Here is a 13,519-nt window from a genome sequence, read left to right on the forward strand (position 1 = left end):
AATGAGTACATTATATGTTATTTTCATTTTTTAATGCCTCTGCTCTTTAAGGTTAGAACTGGACCCTAAACATTAAGAATCTTTTAATAAAACATATTAAGCAAAAACATAATTAAAGGCCTTGCTGTTTAGTAAGGGTACTTTGACAGCAAATGGAGATAACAAAAGAGAACATGATCTCAGTGATTAAACCTCTGGCAATAAGGGGCTAAATTTCAGCAGTGTTTGGACTGAGTCTTCAGATATAGACCTGAAAATCATGGGCAGGGTGTGGTGAGACACACCCATAATCCCAATACTTGGGAGGTTCTGATCTCATGCACATCAGTGGTGTAAGCATTCAGATGCTGTGAAGAGGCCGTCTGGATTCAGATTTCACCTGGCTTTCCTTCAGTCATCGCTGTAAAAGCTTGAAGTAAAAGCATCCCTAAAAATAGAGATTATTGTAGAGAAACATGGCTGTGCTGGTTGAGGTTATGATTACTGTTACTTACACACATACATCATTTTATTGGGCTGGTTAATGAGTCCCATGTGCCCTTCTGAAAAATGTTCTGTAGCCATTCTTCAGTGATGGCCACCTCAGCGATTAGGAAACTGAAAGGGATGAACTGAAAGCCTCTTCATCAATGAGCTTAGCCAATAAGCCAATACAGGGTTCCACGGGCGCCACTGCCCTTCTCAGGGAAGCTTCCAGTGTGAAAACTAAAGAGGCATGGCACAGACACACAGCAGTGTAGTTCAAGAGACAAAAATAAACTCAGTGAGCCTGCCTGGTCTCTAAACACTGAATACATTTAAGTGCTATTTTGACAAGAGAGCATGGCGGCTTTTTAAGAATTTAATTTTTAAGACTCTGGTACAATTTTGTTCTAACAGCATCATCCTGTGTCTGTGTTTGTTCCCAGTGAGATCATTATTAAGTGAATTGAATTATTGTTCTGTTCAAATGACCTGTGCATTCAACAATGTGTGCTCAGCTCCAACAAGAAATGTTTTATGTATTATTGGGTGATGGCCATCTGTGGCACAAACTGGGCCTCCCAACGCGTAGAAATGTTGCGAGATAGTTTATGTTCAGTTTTATCTATGATCTGAATTCCATTTATAAGCTTTATTCAGCCACTTGTCAACACTGTTCACTATAGCAACACTGAAAATGGCCAGAAATGAACAGATTTATCAGAGCTATGTGAGTTTGGACTGTATGTTTCAATTATTGTATATTGGATTTTTATCATACATTTTAAATTTTGTCCATAAAAATAGTAACAATGTAATAAAAACGGAAGTCATTTCCTTTGATCAACTTCCAGTTATTATAAGTCACAAAATGAACAAGCTAGATTCTGTGATTTTTATTAGATAATGGGTCTCATATTGTATATGTATATTTAAAATATAACATTAGTTACCCATGCCAAGAAGCATGGATTAATTTTTTTTCAAGTCTGAAGAACATTCCTCCTTCCCTTCCTGCATATGTAATGCAGCAGCATGGCAATGTGCAAAATTAAATTTTAAAGTTGCAGATCATATTTAAGCCACACCCTCCCAACCTTTCCCTATCATTTTAAAGTGAACTTATTGACAATGCAATGGGCATGTTGGATTAAAAGAGGTTTTTTTTGTTGTTGTTTTGGTTTTTTGTTTTTCGAGGTAGGATCTCATTTTAGCCCAGGCTGACCTGGAATTCACTATGTAGTCTCAGGGTGGCCTCGAACTCATGATGATCCTCCTACCTCTGCCTCCTGAGTGCTGGGATTAAAGGTGTGTGCCACCACACCTGGCTTAAAAGAGTATTTTTATAAAAGATAAATATGCTCAGTTTTTTGCATTGCAGAAAAGATTTTAGGTTTATGTGGTGGCCTTATTATTTTACTGGTGCTTTAATTGACAACAAGAATCTCTTTTATAATAAAAGATAAAAGTCTCTAAGAAGAATACAACTTTCACAAGTAAGGAATTTCCTTCTTTCTCTTCATTTCTTATGCCTTGTACTAAATAATGTTTACTTGGGACACGTGGCCTTGTCTTTCAGATACATTTCTGGCTTTATGTGGGTACTAGGGAACTGAAGCTGGGCCAGCAGGCTTTGCAAGTACCTTACACCACTGAGCAATCTCTCCAGCCCCCAATACATTTTATTTTATTTTTTTATTTGCCACTTGTGTGTGGTGGGGGGGGGGGCTGCCAGGGTCTCTCACCACCGCAGATAAATTCCTGTCCGACTTTACATGCTGGGGAATAAAATCCAGGCCAGAAGGCATGCAAGTACCTTTCACCTTGGAGCCATCTCTCTCTAGACCCTTAATTTTAGTTTCATGTGTAAGTGGGGCTTTTATTAGAAAAATGACTCATATCAACAAACAAGTAGAGGGACACATTTCATTCCCAGAGCGATTCCTGGCATCACCTCAAAGGGTCATGAAGAAAGACGGTGGGGAGGAGTTGATGGTGGACAGCAGAGATAACTGGCATTTGATGAGGACGTTAGCCGTGGCTGGGCTGCACAGGCATTGTATTATTGGTGCCTCACAACAGATACTTCCATCTACACGTGAGGAAGCTCAAGTTCCAGTAACAAAGAAACTTGTCCACAATCCCTTATTAGGACTGATCTCTAGATTCACATGACTTCTCAGTCCCGTTGGGATGCAGGAAAGACAGAATGGCTGGGAACTCTGACAAATGCCCTGCAGTCGGGTAACAGGCAAGCAGAGCAGAGGCAGTGGCCTTCCACGGCTGCGGGAAGTCCTCGGCTTCTGAGTAGAAAATGCAGGGATAAGAGACTGGCTCAGTGGAAAAGAATCCATACCTGGTATTGAGGAACAAGTCAGAATCCTATGGACACGATGGTCATAGACCCCAGAGACAAGCTCCCACTAGTCTTTGGCCAAAAAAGAGTACATACGCCACAGTAGACAGCCTCACAGAGCTGGGATGAGCTCCCAGACCAGGCACAATTATGGGAGGGAGGGATTTATTGAAGACAGAGGGGCAGTTCAATAATGGCAGAAGAAGCTGGCTTACTTCCACAGGTCCAAACAGAGAGAGAGAGAGAGAGAGAGAGAGGGAGAGGGAAAAGCCACTGCCAAAAGACAAGCAAGCACACTTAGGAACTCCAGGCAAAGCTCTGGCACTTTGCATATCTCTAGTCCGGAATTCCAAATGCATGCCCACACCTTAGGGCTGGACTCTAGGGATCCACCCATCATGACACCCCCTCCAGCCAGGTGGATGCAGATCTAAATTACAAACCTTAATAAAATCCTGAATACATTGAGAGCCACCCATTCAAACTACCACATACACCCATCAATGCTTATCCCCTTTAATCCATACTACTCTCATTCTTGGTTGAAGAATCTGCTCTTTGTTGTTGTTGTTGTTCTTCTTCTTCCTTAACATATGGCAGCCAAAACCAAGGAGAACCAAGATCCGTTAACACAACAAGAAAAGATAGTCGACTGCCTTGCATGAGCGAACCACCTCTAACATTTCTGTCAGGGCCCAAGAGACATCACAGAAGAAGGAGATTTAAACATGAGTGCTGCTCAGTGCTGCCCTGACAACCTGCTCCAGGTTGATAGCTATAGACACTGAGGACACTCAAAACTCATCAAAGCAGAAATCCAGTGGCTGAAGAGAGCGTAACACTAAAGGAGATTTATAGCATTACCCTCGAAGGCTCAGGGAAAGTCGAGGAAGAAGGGGCAGAAAGACTGTAAGAGCTACAGGGTGAGAAGGAATGTCCTGGGGCATTGTTCCCTCCCACACCCTGCGATACTGCCTACTGCCTTATGACATCATGGTGATCCAGTAATCCCCCTGGAATCCTCCACTGGACGACCCTCAGTAGAATGGGTAACACAGAGTAGGGGTTGAGACCAACACACAATTTTTCCATATGCTAAAGTTCCTGCTGAATAAAAATTTTTTAAAGTTTGAAAAACAAAAAAGAATTGTAAAAAGTATCATCTGGGTAGTACTTTCTCTAGAACCTGAAGCATTTGGATGTGGCCCAGAATAATTCATCAAGTTTCTATTTCTTTTGTTACCCACTCCATTCTGGTGCATGTTACATCTTCTGGTGTGAATAGTTTTATTTAGCATTTGATATCTCATACCATGATGGTTTTCCTGGTGTTCTGGGACACGTATTTCCTATAACAGACACAACACAGTGTCTCTTTCATCCTAAAGCCCTGGCTTTTGCTGTTGCTGCTTATGAGACTCTAGTAAGATCAGTGATAGTGTCTCTTCAATGAGGTTAGCTGGCAACTCCCAATGGCCAGGAACAGAGGGCTCTGCAGAGCAGAGGACAGCAGTGTAATAGTTGGGCTCCTGAGGTTTGGACTAGAATACTGGTCAAGTGTTGGTCAGGTGGAAATGTATGAAAATAGTTACATTCTTTAAGATACAGAGCTCTCGTGGCAGAAAGACCATGACAGAGCGAGCGAGCGAGAGAGAGAGAGACTGCTCCCTAAGGCCACTTCAGTTTTTTGGTGGTTTTCATTTTAGTCACATACACATTTGCATTATTTCCTTATTTGTGGGGAAAAAAAAGCTTTATTTTGGCTTATAGACTCAAGGGGAAGCTCCACGATGGCAGGGGAAAACAATGGCACCAGGAGAGGGTGGACATCACCTCCTCGTCAACATCAGGTGGGCAACAGCAATAGGAGAGACTACTTGTCTTTGTATTATTTCCTAGGTGACACTGTGACTGTTCCTTGCAGCTCTCAGAGCCTGAAAGTCTCAAGTAATGTGACTTCTCATAGCTTCTCTTTTCCTGCCTCCTTTTCTGCCCCTGATGAACTTCATTATAAAGGGGATAGTATTTAGAAGTCATTCCTTTGCAAGTGAAAGAAACTCAACTAAAATATTTGGAACAAACCAAAAACAGGGTGAGTGACAGTGAGGCGATGTGAGAGTCAGGATAGGAAGGTCCTGATGGAGGACACAGAGCTGAAGACATTACTGCATAACCCAAACAGCTGAGGGCCTCATGGACTAGAGGCAGACGCCTATGGCTGATGGAGCTCTCTTCTCTTCTTTCTCTGGCCTTTAGTCTTTTCATTCTTGTGCACATTCTACAGGGCGGAGGATGTGGGTGACAGCAATGGTCAAGCACATTCTTACAGCCCAAGGCCAGAAACCAGTGAGAGTTTTCCCCGCCAATAAAACTTACAAATTTCCTTAGACACTCTGGTTGGCTAGGCTTTGGTCATGTGCCAAAAGGATGTTTATTTTCCCAGAAAATAAAATCATATACTCACCCCTGTGGTCCAGGGGCATACTGTTAAGATTCTAAACTCATCGAAAATATATAGGGAGGAGTAGCAGTTCTATAATAATAAAAGCAACACTGTTTCAAGCAGACAAAAGAATAAAATAAAGGTTGCATCCATGACAGAGGTAAAGCTGTATAAACTACCTTTACAAAGAAGTAGAAAAGTGAAGTGCTGCTGTGTCTCGTTTCCCAGGATTCTAGTGGAAAGTCCTTCTAAGATCCCTGCTTCCTCCCAGGCTATTGGCTGATCAAGGGACATTAGAATACTCTACCTTAGGACATTCAGTCACTTCCACATGATAGCCATCCTCACTATCACCCCCAGCACTGGGAAGCCGTCTGAAGACCTTAAGGAAAGGGCACGGACGAGAAGCTCCCTGTGCTTTACGGCCAGGTCTTACCCTGGACTCTCTAGACAAGCAGGCAGCGTCGACATCACTTTGGAATTTGTTAGGAATGTCCTCACAACAACATGCCAAAATCCAAACCACAGGCTGGACTCCAGCAAATCCTTGGGGCGAAAATGAAAGAAAAAGAGGGAAGGAATCTTCAGGTGATCTGATGCAGGTCTGTGCTTCAAGGCACTCTTTCAGTAGCCCCTTGTTCGGATGGTGTCTTAGATGGCTTCTGAGAATCCCGGCTCTTGGAATTGTTACCATGCATCTATGCACCGCCACCTAGATCACTCGAACAGATCCCAAAGAGAGTTTGGAAGGGCAAGGGAAGGTGGTGAGACCATTTTATAGGGTTCTTTCATATGGTTAATGCGTAGCAGTGTACTCCTGCAATGACTGTGACCATTAATTTTTTTAATTAATTTATTTATTTGAGAGAGCTAGAGAGGGAAAGAGGCACACACACACACACACACAGAGCAAGAGAAAGTGAGAGAATGGGCATGCCTCAGCCTTCAGCCATTGCAAATGAACTCCAAAAACATGCACCCCCTTGTGCATCTGGCTTTCATGGGTCCTGGGGAATCTAACCGAGGTCCGTTGGCTTTGTAGGCAAATGCCTTAACCATGAAGCCATCTCTCCAGCCCTGTGACCATTAATTTTATGTACCAATAGACTTCTGCATGGGGTGTGCAGATGACACATGATTTCTAACTGTGTAAGAAAGTGTTTTGTGTGAAATCAGCAGGGCTCTCAGTCAAGTAGCTTGTTCTGCCCAGTGTGAATAGGCACCTTCCAGTCGGTTGAGAATCTAAGCACAGGTTGAGAAGGTGGGAGAAGGAAGAATTCAAACCTTTTGTTTTCTGTCTGCATGCTTGAGCTGAGACATGGGTCTTCTCTTGGAGTGGGGTTGAATTGGTTTTTATACCAGTTTCTGGGCCTCTAAAACTACAGGTAGAAGCAGATCATGACACTTATAATAGTTTCTTGGAGCAATTCCTCATAAATCTCTTTCCCTATCAATCTCTAATCTGTATCTGCTTTCTACCTGTCTATCTACCTGTATCTTCTATTCATCTGGTGGTCTAGAGTTCCCAGATTACTGTCATGAGAAAGTATACTTTCTCATGATTCGTGATTCTCATGGTCATAAATGTGTACACACAAAGTGCATGTGTGTACTTGGCAACTGGATTTACACACCCGAGGGTATATTAATGAGAGCAGTTTGATAGAGGTTTAGCAGAGGTGGGCAGATCCATCCTGAGTGTCCACGGCAGCATTCATTCACTCCATGGGCTCCATTCTGAACTGAGTAAAGAGGAGAAGCTTGCTGAGCAAGAGCAAGAGCAAGAGTTCTCCTCTCTGCTTCCTGGTTGTAGATAGAAGATGATGAGCTGGCTGACACTCCTGCTGCATGTCTTCTCACCACGGTGGACTATACCCTCAAACTGTGAGCCACGTAATGCCCCCTTCCTTAAGTTGCTTGGCTGAGGCATTTTGTCACAGCAGTGAGAAAAGTAACTAACATTGGGGCACCTCTCAGTGTCAACTTCATGGGCTCCCTGTGGCTTCAGAGACTGTATGTAGCAGTGATTCTTGGAGGAAGAGACCTCAGGGAGCCAAAGAGAAAAATTGAACCCCAAGTGATTTGCCTTGTTTTCTCTTCTGTATCGTCAGAAATCTGAGATCATGTTTTCCCTGCACTGTGTACATCATCACAGTGTCTCATAAGTGACCTGTGCAGAAAACTAGGAATGAGAGATATTAAACTCTTTTGGTCCCACAACCTTGATATCTTCTCTATTTATCTAAAAATTTATAATATTAAAATATCCCTCTTTCCACTGAATCAAAAGAAAAACAGTGTGTTTAGATTTCAAAAAGCTTTATATCTGGAATGTGAAGTCATCCAATATATGTACTAGAGATGTATGTTTCAGACAACTAAAACTGTTCAGAAGCCAAAGGTCGTAACTTTGGAAACAAATGAGTTTTAATTTTCATTCTTAGAATCTTCTGGGTGCAAGGCCCCTCGCACAAATACATAATCCACAACTTCACCTTTAACCTGAAACTGCTGTGCCAGAGAGGAGTTCTTATCCCAAAGTAAAAGGATTTGCAAGCAAGGATTCACAACACAAGTGCCACCTCAGCCTTCCTGGTGGGATTGCAAAGTGATAATTTAATTTAATTACACTATAATTTAATATCTCCTGTGTTTTGCTGGGAGCACATGGAGGACAGTGCTTGGAGTGGCAGTTAGGCCTTTGGCAGAATCCAGAATCATTTATACCAGTGGAAAATGTGGTTTGCATCCTTAAGCACTAGCTGGGTTTTTTTTTTGGGGGGGGGCGTTGTTTTTAAATCTTAACCTCTGAGAACAGTTAGCTCATGTTACATTTTTTTTTTACAAAAAAAATTCAGCATTCTTTTTCAAGTCATCAATTTGCATTTTTATAAACAGAGTAGGACATTGCAGAGAATAATGTAGTACTTATTTGTGAGACCAGTGATTCAAGCTTTCTCCTCTTATAATAGGAAGAAAAAAAAAAGCCCAGCAGAGACCAGCAGCTCTCCCTTCCTCGGTTGTATCTCTAGTCCCCAACCCAGGCCTAAAAACTGCCTGGAAATCTGTTGTCTTGGCTTCGTCAGTGACTCAGGGAGTAAAAGACAGATAGGACTTCTGCCAGACTTCACTTTGTAGTGAATTATTTAAAATTGTTTAAAAGGATAAATATGCTGGAAATTAAATGTGACAGACTGTTAAAAATCGCCCAAGGCAATTTTTAGAACTCTTAAGATTTCTATTCTACTACCTTGGGTAAGGGGGAAATGGTGGCGCTGGTAACAAAGCGAGGGAAGTGAGAAGAGCATTTAACTCGTTACTGGAAGCTGAGGCTAGCTCCCTCGTGGCAGGTTGGTGGTGGCCGAGGGTGTGGCAGGCTCCGTGGCAAGCCACCCACACACACTGCCTTCGGCACCCAGGCACTTGCTCTCTGCCTGTGAGGGCGCTCCACCAACCAGCTCTTAGCACAAAGGAATTGTCTTGCCTAGCAGCACTCCTCTTTGCTCAGAGGTGAGCCGCATCCCATGGCTGGTTCACGAAGGGTACCGCGTAGAGGCATCCTTGCCTCAGCGTGGGAACCACTTTGAGGGACCATCTGCGTTTAGCTGCCCAGTGGTACTGGTTGAGGCCTCACTGTCAGTGTCACAGCTTCGCATCTCCTTCCACACAATCCTGCCTGGCCCACCACCTGACAAGCACATATCACCACCCCATGTCAACCTGAGGGTTCCCAGGGAACTAAGCAAACATGTAAACCAGATAACAAGATGAAGAAGCAAAAGTTATTCTTAATATTTGTAGCAAGAATACTCAGTGTAAGCTCCAGCATCACAGTAAATTTTGAGTGAATGATAACATTACTGTTGGCAATATGTCCAGGACTATATAGCAAACCTCTAGAACGTATTCATTTCACCCAACCCGAACTTTGTACCTGTTGGTTAATGATATTAGTTCGTTTTCTTCCAGTCCCACATGACCACTACATATCTCTGGTTTTGTGCATGTGATTATTTTAAATAGAATAACGTGGTACTTGTCTTTCTGTATACAGATTTTTTTTTTTACCATAATGTCCTCAAGACCCATCCATGTTGCGAGTACAACAGAATCCTCTTCTTTTGAAAAACCAAATAGGTTTAGTAGTGAAAGCCTGAGATTTTAGATACTCAGGAGGCCAAGGCAGGAAGATTATAAATTCAAGGTCAGCCTGGGCAACTTAAGGAGACTCTCTCAAAATAAAAACTTTAAAGAAAATGGCAAGAGCTATAGCTCAGTGGTAGAGCACTTGCCTAGCATATAGAGGCCATAGGTTCAATACCTGGTATAGCAAAAAATAAAAATAAATAAATAAAATCATTGGTGAGTAGTTTTATTTTATAATTGTATATACACACAAATAAATGTATATATTTTCTTTTCTTTTCTTTTTTTTTTTTTTTTTTTTTTTTGAGGTAGGATCTCAGCCTAGCTCAGGCTGACCTGGAATTCACTCTGTATTCTTAGGGTGGCCTCGAACTCACAGTGATCCTCCTACCTCTGCCTCCTGAGTGCTGGGACTAAAGGCATGGCCACGTATAATAGTTTCTTTATACTTTCATCTGTTGACTACATTTGGAGATTTAGTTCCCCATAGCTTATCTATTTCAGATGGTGCTACAATAAGCATGGAAGAGCCAGTACCTCTTGCAGACCCTGTTGCTTCTTTTGGATGAATACCCATGTGTGGGATTGCCTCCATACTGTTTCCCATAGTAGCTATAGCATCTTGCATTCCCATCAACGGTAGGCAAGGACTCCCATCTCAAGGAGTCATTTCTTTACCTTAACTCCATCTTAATATGAAGTAAAAATACTTTTAGTTTCTGGGCCTTCAATCTGTAACATCCTTTAATGGCTGATTTGATGCATTCATCTGTACTGCATAATTAACCAAGCTTCTATATGGTCATGAGTTTCTGACTGAAATTCCTCATGAATGGTGCAGTTTGTTTATAATATAACCTGTTACTACTCTTCACATGACTTTCAGTTTTGCTGATAACGAGCTCTTTTTAAAAACTTCAGAGATAATAAGATCATATGATTTCAAGAGCTTAAAACTAAGTTATTGACCCAGTGTGGACCTCATCTGATCGTTTCCCATAAGGAAACAGAGTTATATACAATTAGCTCCTCATGAAATCTATTAAAAATGTGCTTTTTGTTTTTTAATTGCCTAACGGGACAGGTCAGAGTCCTCTGTGTAATGATTATATTCTCTGTGATCAGGACACAGGCGGCTCAGTTTGCAATAGATAACGTTGTGGGAACTGTACAGGATTGATTGAGAGGTAAGGGGTTGAATGTGGACTCTCTCATCTCCACATCTCTTCCTCATTAACACTTGTCCCAGGGCAACGTCAGCTGCCCCAATGTTCTACAGTTCCATCCGCCAGGGAGAGAACGGCGCAGCCGGCCTGGCAGGAACAGTGGGGTTCACACCATTGACGCCCGAAGGACAGCGTCCACAGAAGGGCTCCTGCGAATCGTCTCGTTTTCACACACCCCGCGCTCGGCTTTGCTCGCCTCCCATTGATATCCTAAGGGCTGGGTTTGGGGACCCAGAAAAAGTGAGCTAATTATTCCAGTTTTTAAAAATGATGAGGAAGCAGATGTTCCCCAGACTTCCTTGTTTCTTCAACTCTGAGGTCCCCAAAGTCTGTGCGGCCTCGTGTATAATGCAGCACCTCTCGGCCATGACGTGACATGCCACATGTACCAGGATGTCACAGAGAAAATACACCCTACAGAAAATGAATTTTAGCAGTTTCCTTCTCTCTCTCTCCCCCATTCTGTAATTTGATATTAAAATAATGATTTAACATTTTAATGTGGCATAGTTGACAATGTAGGTTTGTGCAATGAAAAGTTAATTGCTGTAACATTTAAAAATATTTCATTATAGCATTTTTAATAATAACAACAGTAAAATGCTTTTGCATTTTAGAGTCAGCCTGAACTTTAATAACCATTCTTATTCAAATGACAGGATGTAGACACTCGAATGCTTCACATATACCCATGAATGATGTAGGGGAACTATGAAATTATATTAAATTTTGAAGAATACAGTTTAGTGTAGGAGGAGAAAAGAACCCTAATGACTTCACAGGAAAAATATTTATTGGAATATCATGTTACCTTTGTTTGTAGCATAATGGTCTCAGAGGGAACAAGTGAGATTGTTTTGATGGCAAATTTATTACATAGTTTTTTAGGGGCCCGGGCCTGAGGGATCTTGTTGAAAAGGGTTTTGTGATCCCTGAAGCTATGAGGAACTTTGGCCTCTCCCAGAGAGGGTCTCCACAGAGTAAATCAATGTCCTTGGAGAATCAAAACAGATGCTGCCCAGGGGGGAGCAAATGTTTCAAGTCAGTGTCAGCTCACTAAAAAAAAAAAAAAAAAAGGAGCAGACAGAACATAATTCTTTTCTGTCAAAACCAGAGTGTTTCCTTCAGCTGCAAAGCATTCTTTGTTTCCTCTTCTTGAGCGCTCAAACACTGCTGTTGAACGACCTGAGTTGGAATTCTCCCATTTTCTGGGCATGGCATGTGGTCTCAGCCAATCTACTTGACGTCCCCAACTCCTTTCCTCGTGTGTACACTGGCCCTGCTTCCTAGGGCTCCGAGGACGCGTGCACCTCCCGCGAGGGACCCACAGGCGATGGCTTGTGCAGTAATACAGTTCTCATCGTCAGACTTGGCGCTCCAGCTTCGCTTGGGAGAGGGAGGGAGCTTCAGGTCTGCAGAGTGCCAGACGCACACGCTGCGCCTTGTGGCCACTGAGCACCCGGAGATTTGGGGGAGCCAGCCTTTGGTAGAGCCCCCAGGACAGCAGGGGACATTATCCCAGGCTTCAAGAATACCGGAATTTTTAGACAGGCACTATCATCACCACTGGGTCCCGGGAAGGAAGCGGGGCTCCTTAGGTGCGCTTGCAGGGACTTCTCGGGGTCCTCGCTCTGGCAGCTCTCTTGGACCGCTTAGTCCCACCTGCAGGTTTAGGCTTGCCTCGGGACTGGAGCCAATCCAAGAGGGGACCAGACAGTACCCCGACCACCCTGGTGAGTCTATATCAAGACCACCCAGTGGCACCCTCTGCTTTGAGTATGTATGCCAGTTTTCGTGATGGTGAAATTAGAAATAATAACTGTGGTGGTCTGAATGTGAACTGTTCCCCATAGCCTGGGGTATTCGGATACATGGCCTCAGGCCAGCGGCAGTTTGGTGGGAAGCGGGCTTTGCAGGAGGAGCTGCATGGCCGAGGGAGGCTGTCCAGGCTTATTTGTCCAGCACACCTGCTGCCCAGAGCTCGGCTCATGCAGACGACTTTCCTGCGGCTGATGTGAAAAGACGTGATGCCCCGGCTGCCAGCTCTGCCAGCTCTCCCCGCCGTGATGGGACTCCCTCTTGAAACTGTCAGCGCAATAAACTCTTTCCGTCCATCACTGCTTCTGGTCAGGCGTTTTGTCCCAGCAGTGAGAAAGTGATCGCAATGAGAATTAACTCTTAAAAACATCCCCTCTGGCCTAAGCACATGTCCCGTTCCTCCACTCACTCACTTCTCATGACACCTCCACCATGTGCCATTTCTGTTCTCATTTTACAGACAAAGAAGCTGCTCAGTCGAGTTACACAGGCGGTGCATGACAGAATAGAGATCCAAACCCCAGCATCTGACCAGGCTTGCCACACACTTGACTACTCGCCCCCAGGTAAGCTTGTCCTCATTCCCCCATCACAGCCCCGGCCTGATCTCCACTCTAAAGACGAGGGCTCTGGCTTGCTCCGTCTCTCTAGGTCACCACAGGTATGCTGGGGCTCCATGCCTATCCCATCAAGCCAGGTTAGCAGCCTGGCTTCTTTCCCTGTGTCAGTCCTCTCCACCGTGGGCTCTTCATGGGCTACTTGTATTGCCCATCTCACACACTCCAGGGCCGTCTCTCCGTTGACCATGAGGGACTTGGATGTCTCACGTCTGGCCTCCAGCTCCTTCAGGCAGCGTGCTGACAATAGCCAAAACTCTCTTACTCAGAGTTCCACGTGGGGCTTCAGTCTGCAAGGACTGCCTGGGCCACCTTGCAGTACTGGCCTGGAAGGCTGTAGCCAGGGCCAGGGCCAGGTCTGTTCGTTCTTTTCTCAGGTTCCACTATGTGGCCCGCTGACCTTGAACTCAGATTTTCTTGCCAGGCATGTGCCATGACACTTGGCTGGGCT

The sequence above is a fragment of the Jaculus jaculus genome, chromosome 14 (assembly GCF_020740685.1).
Source record: "Jaculus jaculus isolate mJacJac1 chromosome 14, mJacJac1.mat.Y.cur, whole genome shotgun sequence".
NCBI lineage: Eukaryota > Metazoa > Chordata > Mammalia > Rodentia > Dipodidae > Jaculus > Jaculus jaculus.